The 24890-nt window shown below is 38.7% G+C and overlaps 1 pseudogene; it reads left to right on the top strand.

The window, feature by feature from the left end:
* Positions 1-795: 795 nt before the first annotated feature.
* Positions 796-13098, top strand: LOC149748544 (elongation factor 1-alpha 1 pseudogene; annotated as a pseudogene).
* The last annotated feature ends 11792 nt before the right edge of the window (positions 13099-24890 follow it).

Here is a 24890-nt window from a genome sequence, read left to right as displayed (position 1 = left end):
TACTCCTCAGAATCTCCTCCACCTCTTTGGAAACTGGTTCCACATTAACATGTGGAGGCAAATTCGCTCAAGCTTCCACTCAGACTCCCTCAAGTGACTTAATTCATTTAGATGAATTTCGGTTTGGTGTTGCACAAAAAGGGGGTAAAAAGCAGCTCAAAAACCATTCACAATCACATATAGCAGCTTCAAAACAGTGTCTGTTAGGAGTTAGAAAGACACGGTAGCACCCTCTAAAGCTGACCCAACAGCAGATGGGGTGTGTGCGTGTGTGTAGCTAACTGCCGAGTTCTTCTGAGGATTATTTTTGGCACTGACTGAATTTCATTTCCCTTGGGCTGATTTTCTAGTAATTTTTCTGTGCACAGGAAATTTGGCTGATACATAAAATCAAATAATTTTAAAAATAAAAGGAAGCTTATAGTTTATCTCATAGGATACTGTGATGTTCAGATATGAGAGCACCTGGGGTCCAGGGTGGAATTAGGGAGGAGTTTGTGCAGGGCATAAGGAGTCATTTGAGAAAGGATTTAAATTATACATTAAAAAGGGAATACTCAATTGTCTGGGATCTCAAGAACATCACAGGCAGGATGTTTGCGCCTTGTTTCCCCTAGCGTATCACGCTCAGCACAAATAAACCAAGGGTGAAGCTACACTCTCATCTGTTTATCCCAGTGTTTCTTAAACTTAATGTACATATGAGTCACTTGGAGATTCTGTTTTAAAAAGCAGATTCTGATTCAGTTTGGGAGTGGGACCCAAGATTCTGCATTTCTGACCATCTCCTGAGCGATGTTAGTGATGCTGGTCAGTCAAGTGCACTTTGAGAAGCAAGGATTTTATCCTTCCCGAGGACTATGCTCCGTGGAGAAACCCCTGAACCTGAAGATGACAGAGCTTACTGTTCTGGTGGCTTTCGTGAGTTGTGGTAACCTGCTGCCTTGATGGTACACTCAGAAAGGAGTCGGAGAGAGACTCAATGGACTCTATGTTTGTAATTGTTCTATCACTACCTTTTTACTTTCTTTTTTCCTATTATTATCCCCCTCCTGGATTCACTTCATTTCATGTCTAACCTAACCCAGAGCATCACTTAACCACCCTCTGCCAGTGCTGTCGACTTCCTGAACTCTTGTCTTTCATTCCTACTCTGCTTATAAACGTCCAACCCTGGGTCAATATAGTCTGGCTCTGAGCTCTGACACCAGTGTATCTGAGCACTGCTGGAGAAAATGACACAGTCACTTGAATTACTGTTCAGAAATACTTTTATATGTTTCTGGTCAACTCCCTCTCCTAGTCCTCAAACCACCTCTTTTTAGGCTGCCTACACCATCTTTTCTTTCTCTTTTAGCAGATTATCAGTACATAATTTTATCTTCATATTCACAGTGATAATTTTGATTTTCAGGTGCACATTCTTTCAACTCTTCATTTCCAGGTTCATTATCTCCATCCAGTCCTAATTCAGTTAATACATCTGAAGTGCTTGGAACAATGCTTGGCACATAGTAAGCATTAATATTATTACGATGTTGTTAGAGGACATCAAAAGCAAATCCCTGTAGTTGTGTTTTAGTTCCCATTCCTTCCTTTCTCTTCAGGAAATTAGTTCTATCAGGTTAAAGTCTCTGTCAATCTCTCTAATTCTTTTCTCTCTCCCCTGAAACATATAAGTATGCTTAGATCTTATTAATTTTATTTTTTCTTCCAGTTTTATTGAGATATAATTGACACAGCAATTTTAAGTTTAAGGTGTACCCCATAATTACATATATCATGAAATGATTTCCACAATAAGTTTAGTGAACATCCATCATCTCATATAGATACAAAATTAAATAGAAAAAAGTGTTTTTCCTGTGATGAGAACTTTTAGGATTTACTCTCTTAACAACTTTCATAGGTAACATACAGCAGTGTTCATTATATTTATCATGTTGTATGTTATATCGCTAGTACTTATTTATAACTGGAAGTTTATACCTTTTGACTACTTTTGTCCAATTCCCCTTTCCTGTACCCCAGCCTCTGGTAACCACAAATCTGGTCTCTTCTTCTGTGCGTTTATTTGTTTTTGAAGTATAATTGATCTACAACACTATGTTAGTTCCTGATGTACAACATAGTGATTTGATATTTCTATACATTTCAAAATGATCACCACGATAAGTCTAGTTACCATCTCTACCATACAAAGACATTATGTTATTATTGACTATATTCCCTACATTGTACATTTCATACCTGTGGCTCATTTATTTTGTAACTGGAAGTTTGTACCTCTTAATCCCCCTCACCTATTTCTCTTATCCTTGCACCCCACCTCCCCTCTGGCAACCACTTGTTTGTTCTCTGTATTTGTGATTCTGTGTTTTGTTATGTTTGTTCATTTGTTTTGCTTTTTTAGATTCCATATAAATGAAATCATACAGTATTTGTCTTTCTCTGTCTGACTTATTTCACTTAGCATAATATCCTCTGGGTCCATCCACGTTGTTGCAAATGGCAAGATTTCATTCTTTTTTATGGTTGAGTAATATTCCATTACATATATATATATATATACATATATATACACAAACACACATACGTGTGTGTGTGTGTGTGTGTATCACAACTTCTTTATCCATTCATCTATTGATGGGAACTTGGGTTGCTTCCATATCTTGGCTACTGTAAATAATGGTGCAATGATCATAGGGGTACATATAAATTTTTGAATTCGTGTTTTTGTTTTCTTTGGATAAATACCCAGGAGTGGAATTGCCAGATCATAGGGTGGTTCTATTTTTATTTTTTGAGGAACCTCTATACTGTTTTCCATAGTGGTTGCACCAATTTACATTCCTACCAACAGTACCACAACCTCACCAATACTTGTTTGTTGTCTTTTTGATAATAGCCATTCTGACAGATGTGATATCTCTTTGTAGTTTTGATTTGCATTAGCTTTGATTAAAATAAAAAGAAAAATCCTCCCTGCAACTATTGCCTGTAACTCTTCTCATCTCAGTCAGGGTTTTTAAAGGTGTGGCTTTTTAAACTTAAATTCATGCAACTTTCATAAAGGAAATGACCATATTATAATTATTTGACAATCACCTGTCGACTGAAATATTTAATAAATTCATTAATATATCAGTTTTTTAGGAAATCTTTTAGATTTGCTTAAGCTCCCCTTGGCTTTTGTCTGTTTTATTTACAGGAGGCAAAAACTGTCCTCTCAACACATGGTAACCACCCCCGTATTATCTAGTTTTGAATACAGGAAGAAAGAATCATGCCGTTTGGTGTGGGAATATATTTTCTTTCTAAAATTAATTTCAATAAATTATACTGATCTCAATGTACCACACTCACACTATAGGTTTTTTTTTTTAACATCTTTATTGGGGTATAATTGCTTTACAATGGTGTGTTAGTTTCTGCTTTATAACAAAGTGAATCAGTTATACATATACATATGTTCCCATATCTCTTCCCTCTTGCATCTCCCTCCCTCCCACCCTCCCTATCCCACCCCCACACTATAGGTTTTTAAATAAGCTTTATTTCCTCTCTTTCTTAAAAAATATGTATATAATAGATTGGCTCTTAGAAACTAAGATTTATTCCCCTCAATTGGTTTAAAACTTTTTCTCAAACGTGTTAGTTTTTACCTCCTAGTACCTTATATGTAATAGGCATTCAATAATATTTGTATTTTTTGTTTGTTTGTTTTTTCGGTATGCGGGCCTCTCACTGTCGTGGCCTCTACCGTTGCGGAGCACAGGCTCCAGACGCGCAGGCTCAGCGGCCATGGCTCACGGGTCCAGCCGCTCCGCGGCATGTGGGATCCTCCCGGACCGGGGCACGAACCCGTGTTCCCTGCATTGGCAGGTGGACTCTCAACCACTGCGCCACCAGGGAAGCCCTGTTTTTAATTTACTTGACAATAACTCAGATTCTATGAATTACAGTCATAAAACCTCACCTTCTTCTTTGATGCTTCAAAGCTTAAAAAGAAAACATAATGCCAGCAACTCTGTGGCTGCCAGCTCTGTTTCCAAGGAAACAGAGAATAGATCATCAAAAACAAAGTAAGGATTTTCAACCTGATCACCCTTTTTTCACCAGTTCAGTCTCCATTGCTGCAAAATGAAAGGCAACATAAACTCAGCCTTGCAATTCAGATTCTTGATTCTGTTTGTGCGTCTCTTGCTATTAAAAGCAGGCAAAAAATTTAATCTCTTAGGTTACATGTTGGTTTTCTCCTAGAGAGTTAAACTCGTTCACAAGGATGAAGAATACCTTTTGAATATAAAGTACTATGTACATTTGCTGAATAACAATATGTTTTTGCATCAAAACTGTCAAATGTTTAAATTATTGATCTCAGATTTAACATTTCTTGGGAATAATATAAGTAAGTAATGAGAATTTCTAAGAAAAGGATAAAGACTTATAGGATGAAATGTTTTATTTAAAGAAATAAGAAAGAGAGAGAGGACAGGATTAAAAAAATGATAGGAGTCAAGGGGGAAATAATTGGATTTCCATTCAACAGAGCAAAATACCATTATAACATTGTTCTTTGTTCTACATATTTGTATCTACTGTGGATAAAAATCATGATCTGGAACAATATAGATAGCTATAGATAACAAAATTTTGATTTAGCATTGTCGTATTACCTAGTGGTGCTATGTGTTTTATAAAAGCAGTATTCCTCTCGAATCAACACATTTTGCATCTTAAATTTACACAGCGTTATGTGTTAATTATATCTCAATAAAGCTGGGGGAATAAAAAGCAGTATTCCTCTATTTAAAAATGTAGTTAAAGCCAGAGGATTCTCTTTGGGGTGAAGTGCACAATAGAAATTTGCTTTAATGGAAGTACAGTTTAAGAGGCTTTAGATGGCATATTAATATTTTCAGATAATGAATACTGAAATTCAGATAATAGCTCTAGTGGGAACGAATGATTCATATCATTGTTTGGGGGCATTCCTTACATCAGTTTTCCACTTATATGTCTATTTCCCCCAAAGGATTCCAGCTTTTCAAAGGCATGGCCTATACAAGGGTCTTGATCATTTTTAATACCTACGCTCAGTACAGGGCCTAGTAATTGGAGGTATTCTTCCATAAGTGTTTTTGAATAAATATTTTTTATTTATTTACTAATACCCTATATTTTAAATAAAGGTTTTAGCCACATTTGGGTCTTTTACTATGAAATGCAGAATTTGTGGTATTCAAACACATTTTAATTGTAAACGCTAATAGCCAAAGTACACTACTTTTTGTAAAACAACTCTTAATATTTGAAAAAGTTTTTGAAAAAGACTTGGAGAATAAAATGTTAATCCAGAAATTTACCTTAGCTAACATAAAAGTCTTTATATTAAAAGAGAATACAGTACCAACATGTGAAACAAACATGTACTTATCTTGAGAACAGTAAGGCACATAGGAAAAGATGGTGAGTTTTGGCTGAAGGACATGTTCATATATTTAAGCAAAGTATGGAACTTGATAAGACCTATAGAAATATTAGCAAAGGATCTGGAAATGTGTCCTCATCTGTATGTTGAGGAGGATGGACTAAATCAGGAGTCAGCAAACTTTCTGTAAAAGGCCAGATAATATTTTCAGCCTTGTGGGCCGTAAAGTCTCTGTCACAACTACTCAACTCTTCTGTTGTAACATGAACGGGCCTATAGACAATATAGGTAAATGAATAAGTGTAGCTGTGTTCTAATAAAACTTTATTTATAAACACAGGCAGTGGGCCAGATTTGGCCTCTTGGCCATAGTTTGCTGATCCCTGGGCTAGAAGGTTCTAATTCAATATTCCAGATTCAATATTCTATACCTGTGAATATTAACATTGGCCAATGCAGATTTTCTGATTTTCCAAACTCATTAGACATTGGTCAAGAACTGTGATTAATGGTGAGATAGCAGACAAACTTAGGTGTTAAGTGTTATTTGAACTTTAGCTAAATGTGCGTCAATTTAACCAGAGTTCTCTCTATTCAATATCACCATGCATATATATATGAAATATTGTGACGCTGCTTGATATAGTATTATGACTAATCTTATTAATAGATCCATTTTAAATAACTACCTAATATATTTTATGAAGTGTATTCAAACATATGGATATAAGAAATCTCTCTAAGGAACTTTAAGGCAAAATAAATACCATTTGTTTTTATGACTCTTAAGTTTCCTCTTAGAGGGATAGGGACCAAAGTAATAGCCACTCATATGCTAGGTCATTTATAGAGCAGTATCAGAAACCTAACCCTGCACAAAGTTCCACTGTTGCCTTTCTTACCATGAGTGTCTCATCTACAAAATTCTTAATGCATACCCCTCCTGGTCCTGGTGATAGACTACCGAGATAAAAAATCACGTTTAAATAGTTTTTATGCTAAAAACAGGGTGAGCAGAGGGTTTCTATTGAACTCGAGGGACAAACTCCTGTTTAAGATAATCTCAGTAAATGGGAGATGATGCTGGAAGCAAACTGACATTTCTAGGAAGAATTGTTATAGGTATCTTGTTTTCCTTGATTAGTTAGCTTTTTAATGCTAAATTACTTATGACCTGATAAGAAGCAAGAGGGAGTTTCTAAGGAGTCCAAACTTCAAAATGAACTTTTCTCAACTAATAGCTTAATGTAAGGAGGCCTGTTTCCGTTTTTATCTCTGACTCACAATTTCTATGACTTGGGAAATTAATTTTTTTGAGCCTCAGTTTCCTCATCTGAAAAATAGGAAGAATAATTCTACTCTGGGGATTGCTGGGAAGATTACAAATATCTGTGTAAAGTGCCTGATATGTAATAGGCACTCAAAAAAATGTAACTAGTATTACTATGAGCTTCATAACACTTGGCTATTTAGAAAAACTAGTACTAGCCCCAGTAAAGTCAAAGAGACTTTCCTGGCACCAAAAGAAAAATAAAAAAGAAAGACTAATGGTACACAACTAACAGAACATAAGGACCACCATCTTTCTATCTGTCAAAGAGGCTAACATGATGTATGGCACCACACTGACATTCAGAAATAGAAACTTAATAAAAGAAGGTGGGAAGTGAGTACACTTTACTTACAGGCAGCAGAAAGATGCACCATCTTTTAGTATTTTTAGGAGCTAGGGAGTCTCCCCAAGGGAAGCACATTTCCCCAAGTGAAGGCACAGAGTTTCTGTGGACAGTTGATTTTGGACCCCTGTCACACCTATGGTCCAAGGCAGCTGTCCAGCATGTGTCTGTTTTTCTGTTTAGTGGCTCTTCCTAAAGCTGTGTGGACACTTTTTCCCCTCTGCTACTGCAAGGCTTACTGCAAACCTACGGCTGCTGTTATGCTTAAGCCCTCTCTGCTGGGCACTTGCCAGCTGCTAAAGCCCTGCTTCAAAGACCCCAAGAAATGAAACACATGGGAAGATCCCAGGCTCACTTTGCTGGATGTCAAAAGAGGCCAGTGCCGAGATAGGTACACAGAAAGGGTCCCTGGCTCTGCTGTTCTTAAAACCCTCAATTCAAAGAGTCACATTATAAAGCCTCTAGGAACTCTCCTCTGAGAGGGTCTGCGTGACTAACACCCATTTACTTCTTTGAACAGAGCCAGAGCCAGCAGACTGTCTGGGAGGGGTTAGCCTGATTTTCAGTCTATCTTTTCCTGTGTCTTGTGGGTGGGTCACATGCCATGAGCTTTAGGCAGACAGGTATGTACTGGTACCCGTGTCTGCTCAGTCTAGCCCAACATCTCCTACTCCAGTGCTCCTGACTTACCCTGATGCCTAGCCAGATGGAAGATAACGGGTCCTCTTTTCTCACAACTGGTGCTGAGATGGGTCCCTTCAAGCAGTTCGTGAAAAGAATCCAAAAAGTAGGGGCAGGACTGAGGTCAGAAACTGCGGAGGTGACAAGTGGCCAAAGTGTAGTCAGTAAAAGCAGGGTGAGGAACAGAACAGAGTCAAGGAGCCAACACAACAACCAGAGGCTCCAAGACTGAACAGAAGAAAAGGAGAGGGCCAGAGTCTAAGGGACAAAATGAAGACGATTCCTGGGGGCTTCTGGCAGAGAGACAAGAGCACAGGAACTGAAAATATAGGTAAGTTGATTATAGAGACTCGCACTGTGGTCAGATGCCAGCATGCCTTGGAGGCCCTAGATATGCCCCTATGGGCCTTTTACCCTTCCTCATCCATACCTACCTGTCCATCGTAAATATAGGGAGCACTCATGGATTAATGGTGCTGATATCATGTGTAAAAGTGGGTGATGGTTCCCAAACAGATATCTGTACACCCATGTTCATGTAAGCATTATTCACAGTAACGAAAAGTGGAAGCAACCCAAGTGTCCACTGACAGATGAATGGATAAACAAAATATGGTGTGTGTGTACACAATATATGTGTTTCTACAATGGAATATTATTCAGCCTTAAAAAGTAAGGAAATTCTGACACCTGCTACAACATAGATGAACCCTGAAGACATTATGTGAAATGAGAGAAGCCAGTCACAAAAAGATTAATACCATATGATTCCACTTACATGAGGTTCCTAGAGTAGTCAAATTCATAGCAGTAGAAAGCAGAACGTGGTTACCAGGGGTTGGGAGGGGGGAAGAGTACTCTGTAATGAGTACAGAGTTTCAGTTTTTCAAGATGAAAAGAGTTCTGGAGATGAATGGTGGTGATGGTTGCATGACAATGTGAATGTATTTAATGCTACTGAACTGTACATTAAAAAATGGTTACAAAAAAAAGGTTAAGATAGTAAATTTTATGTCGTATGTATTTTACCACAATTTTTTAAAGGGAGTGATTGCCTTGGAGGATTATCACTTTTCATAGCAATGGGTAACTGATGTGAATTAGACATGAATCCTGTCCTCAAAGCATTTTCAGTTTAGTGAGAAATCAAATGATTCTTGTTCTCAGGAAAGAGAAAGTATCGAAAGATAGTTTCAGGATGTTTTAGAATCGCTTACAAATGGAAGTGTCTTCCTTTTGGCACCACCAAGAAGCCAGTACTTTGCTGTCAAAATGATAGCTTCCGAAGGAGTAATTAAGAGTACACCTTACTATGAAAAAGAACAGGAGAGGGAAAGGAGGCAGGTTAGGATAGTGTGTCATGAAGAATGCAATGTGCTCAGGAAAAATCTGAAAAGAAAAATAGAGTAAAGGGGGAAATGAAGATAACAGAAGTGAAAAGTAGAAAGCAACATAAAATCTGAAGAAAAAGAAGAAAATGTAGCCATAGCTCTCTACTGAAGTCTGTGAACCCTCAGCAACAAGCATGACAACAAGGACCATGGAACTTTAAGGCACGATAATCTGTCGGCAGAAGAGCTCAACAGAGAAGAGATTGTGGAACAAAACAGGACTAGAGAGAGAAACTGAGCATGGACCTCAGCCCCCCTCAACCTGTGAGCTGTTGTCACCCTCTGTAGGAGAAAGGAGGCCTAAACAACGTCTATATGCTTTCTCTAGAACAGTGCTCCAACTTTTGTGTGCATCAGGATCCTCTGGAAGGCTTGTTAAAATAGAGATTGCTATGCCCACACCCAGAGATTTTTCTTTAGTAGATCTCGGTTAGGAACTGAACATTTGCATTTCTAACAAGTTCCCAGGTGATGCCAGATGCTATTGGTTTGGGGACCACACTATAAGAACCATGGCTCTAGAATTAAAGAGGTATAGAATATTAGTGATTGGTTGCATACAGTTTTTTTTTAATGCTTTAAAAGGAAGGCCCAAAGCAAGAACTGTAGTAAGGGACCGAAAATATTTAAATCCAGGTAGACCTTGTCTACCATTTGGTCTCTTAATGCAGTAGTTAAGAGTGTAAACTCTTGAGTCAGACAGACTAGGACTGTGTCACTTTCTAGCAGTGTGTCTTTGGGCAAGTTTCTTAACCTTTTTGACCCCCTATTACAGGTATTTTACAGATATTTCCCTCACCTGTAAAGTTAGAATAATATAGCACCAACCCAATGAGGTTGTGGAAAGATAAAATTGTTAATACATGTACAAGGACTTAGCACAGTACCATGGCACGTGGAAAATGCAGCAGGCATTTGTTTTGGGCAACCTTGCATCCATCTCTGCTATTTTTGTGCCAGTTGCAATTACCTCTCCACTACTGTGTATAGCCTTTTGAAATCTGAATCTTAGGAACAAAGCCAAGATAATAAACTACCACAATGATCCTCCCAATTTACCATGGAAACCGTTTCATCCTGTGGCTGGTAATTTGTAGGCAAACATATAAGGATATAAATTGTCTTTATGGAAATGTTTAATCCTTGAGTATTCCCTCCAGTGGTTACTAGAGAAGGAGAACAATAAATCAGGAGGTTTCCTGAGTGAATTAATTAGTTTTAAATTGCAATATTATTCAGTATCTTGTATTCATAGTACTGGGCTAGAAGTGTTCAAGTGAAGCAAAGGGTTTCTGTTCTTTAATTTGTGATGAAAAGCTGAAACCAGCTGATAGTATGAAATGCAATTTTTAAAATTACCTGTAAACTCAATAAAGATTATTAAATTGGGAAGAGAATAGTTTTAAGTTCAACACAACAAATGACTAATTTTAGTTCTCTTCTGTTAGAGGGTGTACTTATAGTAGTTGGGAAATGATCAGTTTAATCATTTCTCTTAAATATGCAGTCCTCCCCCAAAATGCACCAGGAATTGGTTGCAGGACACCCAGAGGATACCAAAATCTGTGATGCTCAAGTCCCTAACAGTCAGCAAGGTTGGTTGAATCCGCGGATGCGGAACCCACAGATAAGGAGGGCTGACTGTATCACGAGGGAACACTCTGGGTCAAGGCTTCAAGGCTAGTTTATATGCTATAAACTTTTAGAGGAATGCACACCTTTGCCCCCTACACCTGCCCCTTAATCCCGTAAGAAAACGAGCACTGATGTGGTTCCATTACATAAGTGCACTTCCCAGGGATACACAAGCAGGCTATGGTGTTCTAAGGGTTGGAGTTGTTGGGGATTTTTTTGCTTTTTTAAAAATGGCTCCTCTTTTTATTATGTCTTTTGGATGGCTTCATGTGTAGCAGATAGCTTTCATTGCTACCTGTAATACTTTCCTCCTTTCCTTGGGAACTGTCTTTTCTCTTCCACATAGCCCTATCCTTCAGGGAGGCCAGTCCCAGCTCCAACTCTGTGAAGGAAGGGGATGGGGTGTATTTCTTATCTTAGATTGGCATGTGACAAGGGCTTGTGACACAATTCTGGCTATGATGAGATGAGGGGAAGTCTGCTGGGGACACTTCCTCACTCTTTTTTTTTAACATCTTTATTGGAGTATAATTGCTTTACAATAGTGTGTTAGTTTCTGCTTCATAACAAAGTGAATCAGCTATGCATATACATATATCCCCATATCTCCTCCCTCTTGCGTCTCCCTCCCACCCTCCCTATCCCACCCCTCTAGGTGGTCACAAAGCACCGAGCTGGTCTCCCTGTGCTATGCGGCTGCTTCCCACTAGCTATCTATTTTACATTTGGTAGTGTATATATGTCCATGCCACTCTCTCACTTCGTCCCAGCTTACCCTCCCCCTCCCCCCATGTCCTCAAGTCCATTCTCTACGTCTGCATCTTTATTCCTGTCCTGCCCCTATTCCTCACGCTTTAAAAGGGCACACAAGAATGAAATGAGCTCTTCATCTGCTGGGCTTGTTTATGTCTGCATCTGAACTGGGATAAGAGGCAGCCATCCTGTAACCAGGAAGGGAGCTAGCCTAAAAGATGCAAGGTTAGAAGGATATAAAAGTCCCAACAGCTTGGTGATGTCACTGAGCTGCTGAACTCAGTAGCCCTAGAGGCACCCTTCCTCAGGACTCCTTGTTAAGATAGTAAAATTCCCCTATTGCTTTACCTATTTTAAGTTAGATTTTTGTTACTTGTACACAACATTATCCTAACAGTCATCTATATGATACCAATCCTTGACTGGGTGAAATATTCAAAGAGACTGGTATTCTCAAACCCAGTGTGGTGGTCACTTTTGCTCCAGTCGGCATTTCACCTGAAGTCAGTCTGTTGAAATGCACCATGAAGCTTTGAGTGAAGCTCTTCCTGGGGACAGTGTGGACTTCTAGATGTCCACATTTATCAATGTCAAGAACATGCCTGTCAAAGATGTTCATTGTGGCAATGTGGCTGGTGACAGCAAACATGGCCCACAATGGAAGCAGCTGACTTCACAGCCCAGGTGATCACCTGAACCACCCAGGCCCAATCAGTGCTGGACTGTCCCACAGCTCAATTGCTTGCAGGTTTGCTGAGCTGAAGGAGAAGATTAGCTGTCGTTCTAGGAAAAAGATGGAATATGGTCCCCAAGTCTTGAAATCTGATGATCCTGCCATCATTGATATGGTTCCTGGCAAGCCCACACGTGTCGAGAGCTTCTCTGACTATCCTCCTCTGAGTCGTCTTCCTATCGGTGACATGAGACAGATGGTTTCTGTGAGCGTCACCAAAGAAGTGGACAAGAAGGCGGTTGGTGCTTGCAGGGTCACCTGCCTGCTCAGGAAGCTCAGAAGGCTAAATGAATATCATCCCTATACCTGCCACCCTGTCTTAGTCAGTGGTGGGGGATGGTCTCAGAACTGATTGTCTCAATTGGCCATTTAAGTGAAAGGCTGATTAATGATACAGATGCATTGTAAAACCTTCAGAAGAAAAGGAGAATGTGTTGTGGACCATTTATTTTTTTTGTGCGTATGTGTGTGGCTGTTTTAAGTTATTATTTCTAAAATCAATGCTCTGTAATGGAAACAACCTATTGAAAATCGTTACAGAATTTTGGGACCCATTAAAACAGAGTTTAAAGAGAAAAAAAAAATTCTGTTATTCAGCCTGATCTATTTGAAGCCTGGTCAAAGAGATTAAAAAGGAACATGAGAAATCTTATGAGTGATGGATAACTTCACTATCTTGACTGTGGTGATGGTGTCATGGGTGTTAACATATACCACAACTTATTAAATTATACATTTTACATATGTGCAGTTTATTATCAACTATATCTCAGAGATAACTTTCTTTGACTACAAAGCAACTAAGTTAGAAATTTATAATAAAAAGAAAACTAGGAAAAATCCATAAGAAGTTTTAAAACATTTCTAAAACTTCATGAGTCAAAGAAAATCATGATAAAATTTAGAAATCTTTAGAATTCAACAATGAAAATAATACATAACAAACCTTATGAGATGCAGCTCAAATGTTACTGAGAGGTAAACTTATTGTGTTAAATGCTTATACCAGAATATAAGGAGGACATGATATTATGAATCTAAGTTAGAAATGAATGAATAATGAATAAAAGGGAGGAAATAAAAATAAGAACTGAAATGAATGAAATTGAAAATATACATATTAAAGGAAAGATCAGCAAACAAAAGCTGGTTTCTCAAGATGACTAATTAGACAAACCTTGGGCAAGTTTAATCAAGGGAGGAGAAAGAGGAATAAAGGAAATGAAAAAGCAAACAAGATGATGTAGATTAAGAAAAAAAAAAAGGATATTATGATCTACTTCTGGCCAATATGGGGTAACAGGGACAAGATTTATCATCCTGTCTAAAACAACCAAAAAGCCAGATGCCAACTTATAAAAATGCACAATGTGAGAGTTGCGAGTTAAGTTTTACTTGGGGCAAAATGAGGACTATAGCCCGGGAGACAGCATTTCAGATAGCTCTGAGAAACTGCTCCAGAGAGGTAGGGGGGAAGGTCAGTATATATGTGATTTTGGTGAAGAGGGAGTACATGCAATCAAGCACATATGTTTTTGCAGAAAGTTTCTGCTAGTCATGGGGAGCAGTTGTCACCATGAAGGATTTTAGTGCTTTTCTAAATATGAGGAAATATAAGAATTGGGCTCATAAAATCGGCTCCTGAAAATATCTAACCATCTGAAGCCCTGTTCTGCCAGTTTTTTCCAGAGCACAGAGTGCCTCGTTTCTGCTCTCCACCCTGAGCTCCTTTCAGGGGGTGTTGAAAGTCAGCAGCTGTAGTAGCACATGATGTAATTCTCGTAGAGGTGGATGGCAAGTGCCAATTTGTAGTTGACACAGACAATATATATGAAACAACGATTTCCAAGACACTGGACATCAGAGAACAAAGAACAGTGTTCCCTAAGAGATGGAAAACGAATGAGGAGAGCCCTGTGATTGGAACTTACTACCTTGAGCATTTCCAGGTCATGGCGGTGCAGGGAAGGGGAATCAAGGTGGAGTGCAGCAGGTTCCCTGAGTTGCTAAGAAGTTGATTGGCAGGAAGTACAGAGCTGGGACACTAAAGAAGCTAGAGTTTGCAAGATAGTAGCACTCGAGAACGAGAACCCTGCAGAGAGAGAACCTAGTGCATCTGCACATGAGTGTGAGGAAACTACCTGAGGCCAGAGAAGAGCATATGAAGGCCTTAAGGGAAGCAGGCTGGGAGTTCACGAAGAGCCAGGAATAGTGCCTGCTACCACCAGCCAGTTTGGAAAAATCTCATAGTTCACAGACACTGGATGGAGTACTCTGAAGGGATTACCAAGCAACACGATAAAACTTTTGGGCATGATGGATATTTTCACTCTCTGGATTGTGGTGATGGTTTCATGGATATTTACATATGTCAAAACATATCACATTGTACACTTTAATGTGCACAATTTATTGTCTGTCAACTATATCTTGAAAAAGCTGTTAAAAAAAACTTTAAAAAAGAAAAATAGAATCTAGAACACAAGCGTATAGTATATAATACAATGCATAATGTATCTTCAATAAATATTAGTTTCTTCATATGAACTTTATACAATAAATTTGAAAATGTATATGAAATAGATGAATTCTTAGAAAAATATAACTTATAAATATGACTCACAAAAGGGAAGAAGTCTGAATTGTCTATATCCCTTAAAAAAATTAAAGCAGAATTTTAAAACTGCTCCAGAAAGAAAAGCATTGTACCCAGAAAACTTCTGGCAAATATTCAAGTGGAATAAATAAAAAACACAATATAACAAGCTAAAAATAAAGCCACATGTTCAATACTTACTATATATGTAAAACACACTAAATTCAACAATTTTGAGAAAAAAAATCCATCCTTAGTGGAAGAATATCACAATTCTATCAATAATTTATAGATATATAAAAGCAGAAAAAAATCAATAAGGATAAAGATGACTTAAACAGAATAATTTCAGTCCTTACCCAAATATTTCCAGAGGATAGACATAAAGACTCTTCAGTTCATTTTATGATATTAAAATATCTTGAGGGTGTTCCCCAGCAATCCAGAGGTTGGAACTCCATGTTTTCACTGCCGAGGGCCCAGGTTTAATCCCTGGTCGGGGAACTAATATCCCACAAGCTGCATGATGCAACCAAAAAAAAAAAAATCTTGATATGAAATCCAGTACAAAAAAGGAAAAAATTACAGCTTAATCACATGCATGAACATAGATGCAAAAATACTTCTGGGCTGAACTTGCACTTGGACAAGGTTCAAGGCTTTCGGAGAAACCCAGAGGCAGAAAAGTGTTGTGCATACAGTGGTACAGGAGGTGAATCCCGCCAGCATGCCTGGAACTGTCCACCACAGCTGTGGCTGAAACCAGAAGTAGGCTGAGGGTGCACCAAAGCATCCGCTACCAGTAGAATGACAGAGCCAGATCTCACATTTGAAAAGTTTACTCATGGTGCATGGGTTACTTGTTTTAAATATCATTTGCGCAAATGTACCCTCTTGGAGATAAAAGTAGCAATGAAAAAAATTTAAGTTTTTTAACAGAACTCATTTTTTCCACCCATCTTTTAAGTTGCTGCTCAGGGCTTCATCTTCTCTGACTCCCTCTGGTTGGATGCACCCATAATTCCCTGTGCACTTTTCTGCCACTGTACTTAACCAATTACATTTTCATAGCAATATGAAATAGCAATCTGCCTATCTCTCCCACTAGATTCTGTTTTGGTCACCTTGGAATTCTGTAACCTCAGTGCTTGGCATGTAGAAGTTAACTAAACATTTGCTACATGGATGAACTGAGTAGTGAGTGAAAAACTGAATATGGAAATAAGAGTGTACCTACAGCCAGGAAATAGGAGGAGGAGACAAAAATAGAGAGAAACAAAGGAACAAAGCACAGGAAATTCAGTCTGAAATTAGATTTTCCTCATTTTAATATTCTTTTCCAAATTACTTTCCAATGTTAATATGTCTTCAATGCATCTTACTTGAATATTTTTTCTAATTGTTTTTCTTCAGGGCATCACTGAAGAAAGGTATAGCAGGTGATATCCACAGGGACAGGTACAAAACACTCCTGCTTTTCTTGCATGAGTTTTGATGAAGTAGGTATGGAGTAAGACAGATGGAGATTGACATATCGTTTTGATTACTGATAAAGCAGATACTGGAGAATGTGGTTTACGTCTGTGAGCTATACTGAGCCCCAGAATTAGACTGACACCCCACTCAGGTGTGGACCACCAGTGGCTGCCTCCACAGGGTCTAGTCCTGTAATACTGTGGCTTGCAGACATTGATGCTTCCTGTGGGCAGCTGGTCCACAAGAGGAGGAGAGGTGGAGGAGTGATGCCTTGATTGCCCAGTTCTTGCTCCCAAATTCATGGGCAGGTCACTTCTCCTTCCTAGGGTAGAGTGAAGGGATGGAGAGAATTACTCTAATTGATGTCTCTTCAGCTGGAAGAAAACACCAGGGGTGGGGAATAAGTATTCTCGCTAAAGATAGCCATATTATAGTTAAGGCAAAGTCAGTTACCCCCATAGTGGTATAATTATTTTTACAGGGAGGGGTAGCCAGCATGCAGAGTAACTTTTACAGTAACGGTAGATTACTTGAGATTTATTGGCACCATAACCAACCTGGTTCAAGTTCAACAGTAGAACAGAGAAAGACACCAGAATTTAAAGAAATAGTATCTGTCCACCTGCACTCTAGAGAAATGTTCTAAATATGTAATTTGGCAGTTCTTTCTAACACTTTTAAACTAAAATAAACCTTACTGGGGGAATAATTATCACATGCATGTGGTCCACAATTCAATGGATATAAAGTGTGTGTGGTGAAAAGTCTTTGTGCTACCCTGGTAATTACTTTTAAGGATTATTTTTCTAATTATGCATCATCAAAGGTGTGTTTTATTTCACTTGCCCTTTCATCTTGATTTGATGAAAACAAAGTCCTCAATTTACAAATGAACTTTGGGAGCACAGTTTGCAAGTCCTTTGGAATTCAGACTGCATGGTAAATTTCTAGTTTCTTAAGGAGGCTCACTAGCTTTTGATTACACCTCAAATGCAGTACATTTACACAAAACAGTATAAAATTTAACACATTTAATCACGTGGTTTCTATGCTAAATTGTGCTCTGACTTCTAACCTGGACTATCAGAAATGTATCTAATTCTCCGCCATTTAACCCTCTCCCAAATCCCAGCAGACAGTATTCCTCTTCTCTTTCAACCTCTATGCTAGAACTATCATGGAAATGGAAACAAAAATGTGTCTATGCAGAAACCAACAGCACATTAAAAGGATCATACACCATGATCAAGTGGGGTTTATCCCAGGAATGCAAGGATTCTTCAATATACGCAAATCAATCAATGTGATACACCATATTAACAAAATGAAGGAGAAAAACCATATGATCATCTCAGTAGAAGCAGAGAAAGCTTTCGACAAAATTCAACACCCATTTATGATAAAAACCCTGCAGAAAGTAGGCATAGAGGGAACTTTCCTCAACATAATAAAGGCCATATATGACAAACCCACAACCAACAATGTCCTCAATGGTGAAAAACTGAAACCATTTCCACTAAGATCAGGAACAAGACAAGGTGGCCCACTCTCACCACTCTTATCCAACATAGTTTTGGAAGTTTTAGCCACAGCAGTCAGAGAAGAAAAGGAAATAAAAGGAATCCAAATCAGAAAAGAAGTAAAGCTGTCACTGTTTGCAGATGACATGATACTATACATAGAGAATCCTAAAGATGCTACCACAAAACTACTAGAGCTAATCAATGAATTTGGTAAAGTAGCAGGATACAAAATTAATGCACAGAAATCTCTGGCGTTCCTATACACTAATGATGAAAAATATGAAAGTGAAATCAAGAAAACATTCCCATTTACCATTGCAACAAAAAGAATAAAATATCTAGGAATAAACCTACTAAGGAGACGAAAGACCTGTATGCAGAAAATTATAAGACACTGATGAAAGAAATTAAAGATGATACAAATAGATGGAGAGATATACCATGTTCTTGGATTCGAAGAATCAACATTGTGAAAATGACTCTACTACCCAAAGCAATCTACAGATTCAGTGCAATCCCTATCAAACTACCACTGGCATTTTTCACAGAACTAGAACAAAAAATTTCACAATTTGTATGGAAACACAAAAGACCCCGAATAGCCAAAGCAATCTTGAGAACAAAAAACAGAGCTGGAGGAATCAGGCTCCCTGACTTCAGACTATACTACAAAGCTACAGTAATCAAGACAGTATGGTACTGGCACAAAAACAGAAAGATAGATCAATGGAACAGGATAGAAAGCCCAGAGATAAACCCACACACATATGGTCACCTTATCTTTCATAAGGGAGACACGAATGTACAGTGGAGAAAGGACAGCCTCTTCAATAAGTGGTGCTGGGAAAACTGGACAGGTACATGTGAAAGTACGAGATTAGAACACTCCCTAACACCATACACAAAAGTAAGCTCAAAATGGATTAAAGACCTAAATGTAAGGCCAGAAACTATCAAACTCTTAGAGGAAAACATAGGCAGAACACTCTATGACATAAATCACAGCAAGATCTTTTTTGACCCACCTCCTAGAGAAATGGAAATACAAACAAAAATAAACAAATGGGACCTAATGAAACTTCAAAGCTTTTGCACAGCAAAGGAAACCATAAACAAGACCAAAAGACAACCCTCAGAATGGGAGAAAATATTTGCAAATGAAGCAACTGACAAAGGATTAATCTCCAAAATTTACAAGCAGCTCATGCAGCTCAATAACAAAAAAACAAACAACCCAATCCAAAAATGGGCAGAAGACCTAAATAGACATTTCTCCAAAGAAGATATACAGATTGCCAACAAACACATGAAAGAATGCTCAACATCATTAATCATTAGAGAAATGCAAATCAAAACTACAATGAGATATCATCTCACACCGGTCAGAATGGCCATCATCAAAAAATCTAGAAACATGGGCTTCCCTGGTGGTGCAGTGTTTGATAATCTGCCTGCCAATGCAGGGGACACGGGTTCGAGCCCTGGTCTGGGAAGATTCCACAGGCCGGGGAGAAACTGGGCCCGTGAACCACAATTACTGAGCCTGCGCGTCTGGAGCCTATGCTCCACAGAGAACAAGAGAGGGAGCGATAGTGAGAGGCCCACGCACGGCGATGAAGCGTGGCCCCCGCTTGCCACAACTAGAGAAAGCCCTCGTACAGAGACGGGGACCCAACACAGCCATAAATAAATAAATTTAAAAAAATTTAAAAAAAAATCTAGAAACAGTAGATGCTGGAGAGGGTGTGGAGAAAAGGGAACACTCTTGCACTGCTGGTGGGAATGTGAATTGGTACAGCCACTATTGAGAACAGTATGGAGGTTCCTTAAAAAACTACAAATAGAACTACCATATGACCCAGCAATCCCACTACTGGGCATATACCCTGAGAAAACCATAATTCAAAAAGAGTCATGTACCACAATGTTCATTGCAGCTCTATTTACAATAGCCAGGAGATGGAAACAACCTAAGTGTCCATCATCGGATGAATGGATAAAGAAGATGTGGCACATATATGCAATGGAATATTACTCAGCCATAAAAAGAAACGAAATTGAGTTATTTGTAGTGAGGTGGATGGACCTAGAGTCTGTCATGCAGAGTGAAGTAAGTGAGAAAGAGAAAGAGGAATACCGTATGCTAACACATACATATGGAATCTAAGAAAAAGAAAAATGTCATGAGGAACCTAGGGGTAGGATGGGAATAAAGACACAGACCTACTAGAGAATGGACTTAAGGATATGGGAAGGGGGAAGGGTAAGCTGTGACAAAGTGAGAGAATGGCATGGACATATATACACTACCAAACGTAAAATAGATAGCTAGTGGGAAGCAGCCGCACAGCACAGGGAGATCAACTCGGTGCTTTGTGACCATCTAGAGGGGTGGGATAGGGAGGGTGGGAGGGAGGGAGACGCAGGAGGGAAGAGCTATGGGAACATATGTATATGTATAACTGATTCACTTTGTTATAAAGCAGAAATTAATACACCATTGTAAAGCAATTATATTCCAATGAAGATGTAAAAAATAATAATAATATAAATAAATAAAATATTTTTTAAAAAGAAAGAAAGAAAGAAATAGGGCTTCGCTGGTGGCGCAGTGGTTGAGAATCCGCCTGCCGATGCAGGGGACACGGGTTCGTGCCCCGGTCCGGGAAGATCCCACATGCCGCGGAGCGTCTGGGCCCATGAGCCATTGCCGCTGAGCCTGCGCGTCCGGAGCCTGTGCTCTGCAACGGAAGAGGCCACAACAGTGAGAGGCCCGCGTACCGCAAAAAAAAAAAAAAAGAATAAAAGAAATAACTTGTGTTCTTCTAACACTTAGCCTGAAAGAATTCCAATGTGTTCCATAAATACTACCCAGTTCTAATTCCCACAGCAAGCACCCTTGTCTTTATTTTAAAAGTGGAAGGGGAATTTCCAGTACCTTGCTGCCAGATAAAGGGTAAGTGCTCCCAGGCAGGAAGGGCAAGGAAACTCGCTCCTCTCCCCCACCACAGCCCCTGTAGCGTGTGCAGTGTAACCCTTTGCATGCCATGGCTGGGATAAAGCACACTCTGCTTCATAACTGGTCCCTCAGGGCTCCTATTATACAGCTGACCCATGGTCTCGGATCCCGAAGGGTGAACAGCCTGGATTGTTGTTTAGAAAAATAAAAGAAAGAAAAGAAAAAGAAAACGTTCAATTATATTAATTTTCTCAAAATGCAGGATGGGAAATACTCAAATAAGGAAAATATGTACAGAAACATGATACCAGTGCCTGATTTAAATTGATGCAAACTAGATCTTTAAAAACTAACTACACAAATAATTGCATGCAATAAACAATATAGAACCCAATTTTATACAATGGCAATAAAAGCTGAGCATGCAGAATTATATATATTGGAAAAGATATTCAATAGATTGAAACTGCTAAAATTAAGAATCTGAAAAAAAATTCTCACACTTTCATGTTGTTTTCTATACCAAGGCAATAGCAATTTAAAAGACTTATCCTGGAGGAAAATTAATTAAGGAAGAATAGAAAAGACCAAATGTGGGAATGGAGTTGGTTTACCGAGAATACTTGATTTCTTCAAGGATCCTACTGAAATTGGTCCAGGAACGGGTCCCTCAAAGGGCCATTGGCTGGAAAGGTGGAAAACCAGGGAGTTTGTGTCTTACTTCAGAGCTCACTTTTACTGCACCATCTTTTTTTTTTCCTGCAAGTGTGGGACAGTGCAGAATACGGTGCCTACCAGTATGATTCCAGTACACTGACATTGGGCACCAATGTCTCTAAAGCTTGCCTTGGAGACTCTGGACAGCCCTGATATCTTGTCCTTCCATCCTGAGCTTTCACCCAGGCCCCTCTGCCTATATTCCAACCGGTGGGCAGTCCTTTCATCTCCTTTCATCTGCTGGCCAGGTCTCAAGGACCCCTAGTGTTTGAGGATTCAGCAAAGTGACACCATCTGGAAATGCTCATCATTGCTAATTTGGAAACCTGTGGCATTTTCTTGGAAGGGCCAGATACAATTCATACATTCACTTATTAAGTTATTCAGGCACTGTCTTAGGTACTGAAATAAACATGGAGTAGAATAAGAGGCAACAGATATATGTAACTAAACGCTAGGGCTCCAAGTGGCTTAGTCTCTGTGTGGGAAGCACAGTCTAGTTTCCAAGTAGTAATTAAAATATATTTCAATATTTATTTATGTTTCTCAAATAATATTAAAGCAGTCTCAATTCAATTCCTCATACGTACAGACTTTGATTACCCAGAGCCTCATATGTTAAATCCCCCCTGATGGCAATGCTACCTTTCTCCGAACTCTTTGTTATTGATAGATTTAGCTGCTTTCTCCTAGGCCCCTAGGTTTTTCTTCTCCCTTTTATTTCCTGTTTTTAAATCACCCCTTGTTCTTTCACCCAGAAAAGATCCAAACTGTCCTTTGGCATGTGGCAGGGAGGAGATGGGGAGTAAGGAGCACAGACACAAGAATACTTCATCTTTATCACATACATAATCAACATTACTATCGGCATATTCAGGGTACCTTGGAAACACAGAGGAAGAAATCATTATTTCTGCCTTTTGTCTGCAGATAAAAGTTTAGGAAACACTTGAGAAGAGGACATTTGATCTGGGTCTGAAAGGTTGAGTTCAACAGGGGAGGTGTATTCTAGGTAGAAGGACTAACAGAAATGGAGGCAGGAATATGTGAAAGAGGAGAACCTCAGTCCTTCCAAAACATCTACAGTGTAGGGTGGATAAGGGGTGCAAATGATGGGAAATGAAGAGATGGGGCAGATGCTTCTTCAGGCTACAGAGCTTGAACTTTAAAAAACACATAGTTTTGGCAGCAATTTTGAAGAAAGATTGAAGAAGGGCAAGACTGAAAGCAAAGAGATTAGTCAGGACATCACTGCAGTATCCTACAATGAGGGTCTGAAATAGGAGTAGTGGATAAAGAAATTAGGTAACTGGTTCAAAAGACATTTAGAAGGCATGGAAGGAAGAAGACTTCCTAACCAACTGGATAAGGATAGCAAAGGAGAGGAGTCTAGGATGTCTGTCTTGTTTTCAGCTTGGAGACACAGGATGAATTTTAATGCTACTGAATATGATAGGTACTATAGGTTGTTCAAGGAAGAGAGGACAAAAAGTGTGTTTGAGTATCTATGGAACAAGAAACGGGTGGAGATACTGTACATGGTGCTTCAGAGTTCTGAGCTATGGAGCACATTGGCCATCTGACATCTCTCTAACACCATCCTGGAGTGGTGATGGTCTGAAAGTCTTCAGCGAAGGGACTTTACAATCAGTCTTGTAGGAACCATGTCTACATTTACTACACATTTTTTAGATAGCTTTTCATGACTTTAAATTTGTTTTGCTGTAGTTAAAGCCCATTGATTTTCTTGCTCAGAGAAGGAAGGGCACATCTCCTTAATCTCTTCTGTCTAAAAGAAATTCTTCATCTATTAGTGGAAGGACTATTAGTGCAGTCAGCCTTCAATCATGTTTATTCCCAAGCAAATGCATATGCCCACTCTACTGCTTCAGATGCTGTAGGTGGTTGGCAGTTACTCTGTTGACTAATGGATCTAGTCTAAGAATTTAAAAAGTCAGAGCTGGAAGGATATGAGAGGTTACTGACTCAAATCTCCATATTTTACAGTTGAGGAACCCTTTAAGCTGTTTAAATTCAGTTCCTTTTACTCTTCCTAAAAGGATGCATTCTTCAATTCTTAATGTATCTGTGGTTTTTATTGGAGCATCTCCAAGTGTTCTTCATTCGTCTTTAACTAGGGAGTTTGGAGCTGGTTCTAACAAACAGAATAAACCCAGCACTCATTAGAATGACTAATATACCTCCAAGTTCCTATCTATACATTCCAGTCTATTTTTGTTTTAAAATCTGTACTGCAAAAACAATAAGCAACATAAATTCAGAGCACAAGTTGCCCACAAACCTAGAAAAATGGTACAGATGAACCAGTTTGCAGGGCAGAAATAGAGACACAGATGTAGAGAACAAACGTATGGACACCAAGCGGGGAAAGTGGTGGGGGAGGGTGGTGGTGGTGGTAGTATGAATTGGGAGATTAGGATTGACATGTATACACCAATATGTATAAATGGATAACTAATAAGAACCTGCTGTATAAAAAAATAAATAAAATAAAATTCAAAAAATAAGAAAAAAAAAGTTGCCCACAATTCTGTCACTTAATTAAATCAATGTTTTAATTTGTCTGTTACCTTCTAGCTCTTGCTCATAAACATATTCAGTTTTAACCTATTTTTGTAATATAAAACAATGTATATTCTACATTTTATTTTTTCATAATTTAACATTATATCAAGTACATTTTCCCAATTAACTACAATTTCACTACTTCCTTATACCCTCCTCCTTCAACATTGTTGGGTTAAATCCTGCTGTATCTTTGTCCATGATCATAAACATTTACACTGTATAGACACCTATAAACATAAATATGAATTTTAACAGATGTCCTCTGCTTTGTACTACCCAAGTTACTCTCATGTCATGAGGCTAGCAGCAAGGAAAATTAAGATGGATTATTAATATATACTGGAAAATATGTCCTTATCTCTAGGAAATGTTGTTAGCATCATGAAAGGCTTTTCTTTTTCAATATCTGAAATGTTGTGGGAAATTAATTAGTTTTCTCAATCTAATTTCTAGTGTCAGCTGTGACATCACAAAGCAAGCTCCCAGATGGCACCAACTGAGCCCTTTATCAGATTTTTTAGCACTGATGCCAAAATGAAGTAGGCCCAGCAGCCTCATCAAAATTTACATTGCTAATGTGTAGACCCTTTGTGGACCCTGTGAATGAAGTTAAGTAGAAAATCCATCAATTATCAGGTAACAGTCCTCTAACAAAGTTTCTACAGATTTTAAGTAATCATAAAATAGCAAGGAATAAATCTCAGGCCTGAAGAACATAAAACATGGC

This window comes from Delphinapterus leucas, chromosome 8 (genome assembly GCF_059928025.1).
Source record: "Delphinapterus leucas isolate spDelLeu-1000000601 "Yukka" chromosome 8, BTC_Dleu_Yukka2, whole genome shotgun sequence".
Taxonomy (NCBI): domain Eukaryota; kingdom Metazoa; phylum Chordata; class Mammalia; order Artiodactyla; family Monodontidae; genus Delphinapterus; species Delphinapterus leucas.
The sequence above is the reverse complement of the archived record's forward strand: the minus strand, read 5'-3'. Positions and strand labels throughout refer to the sequence as shown.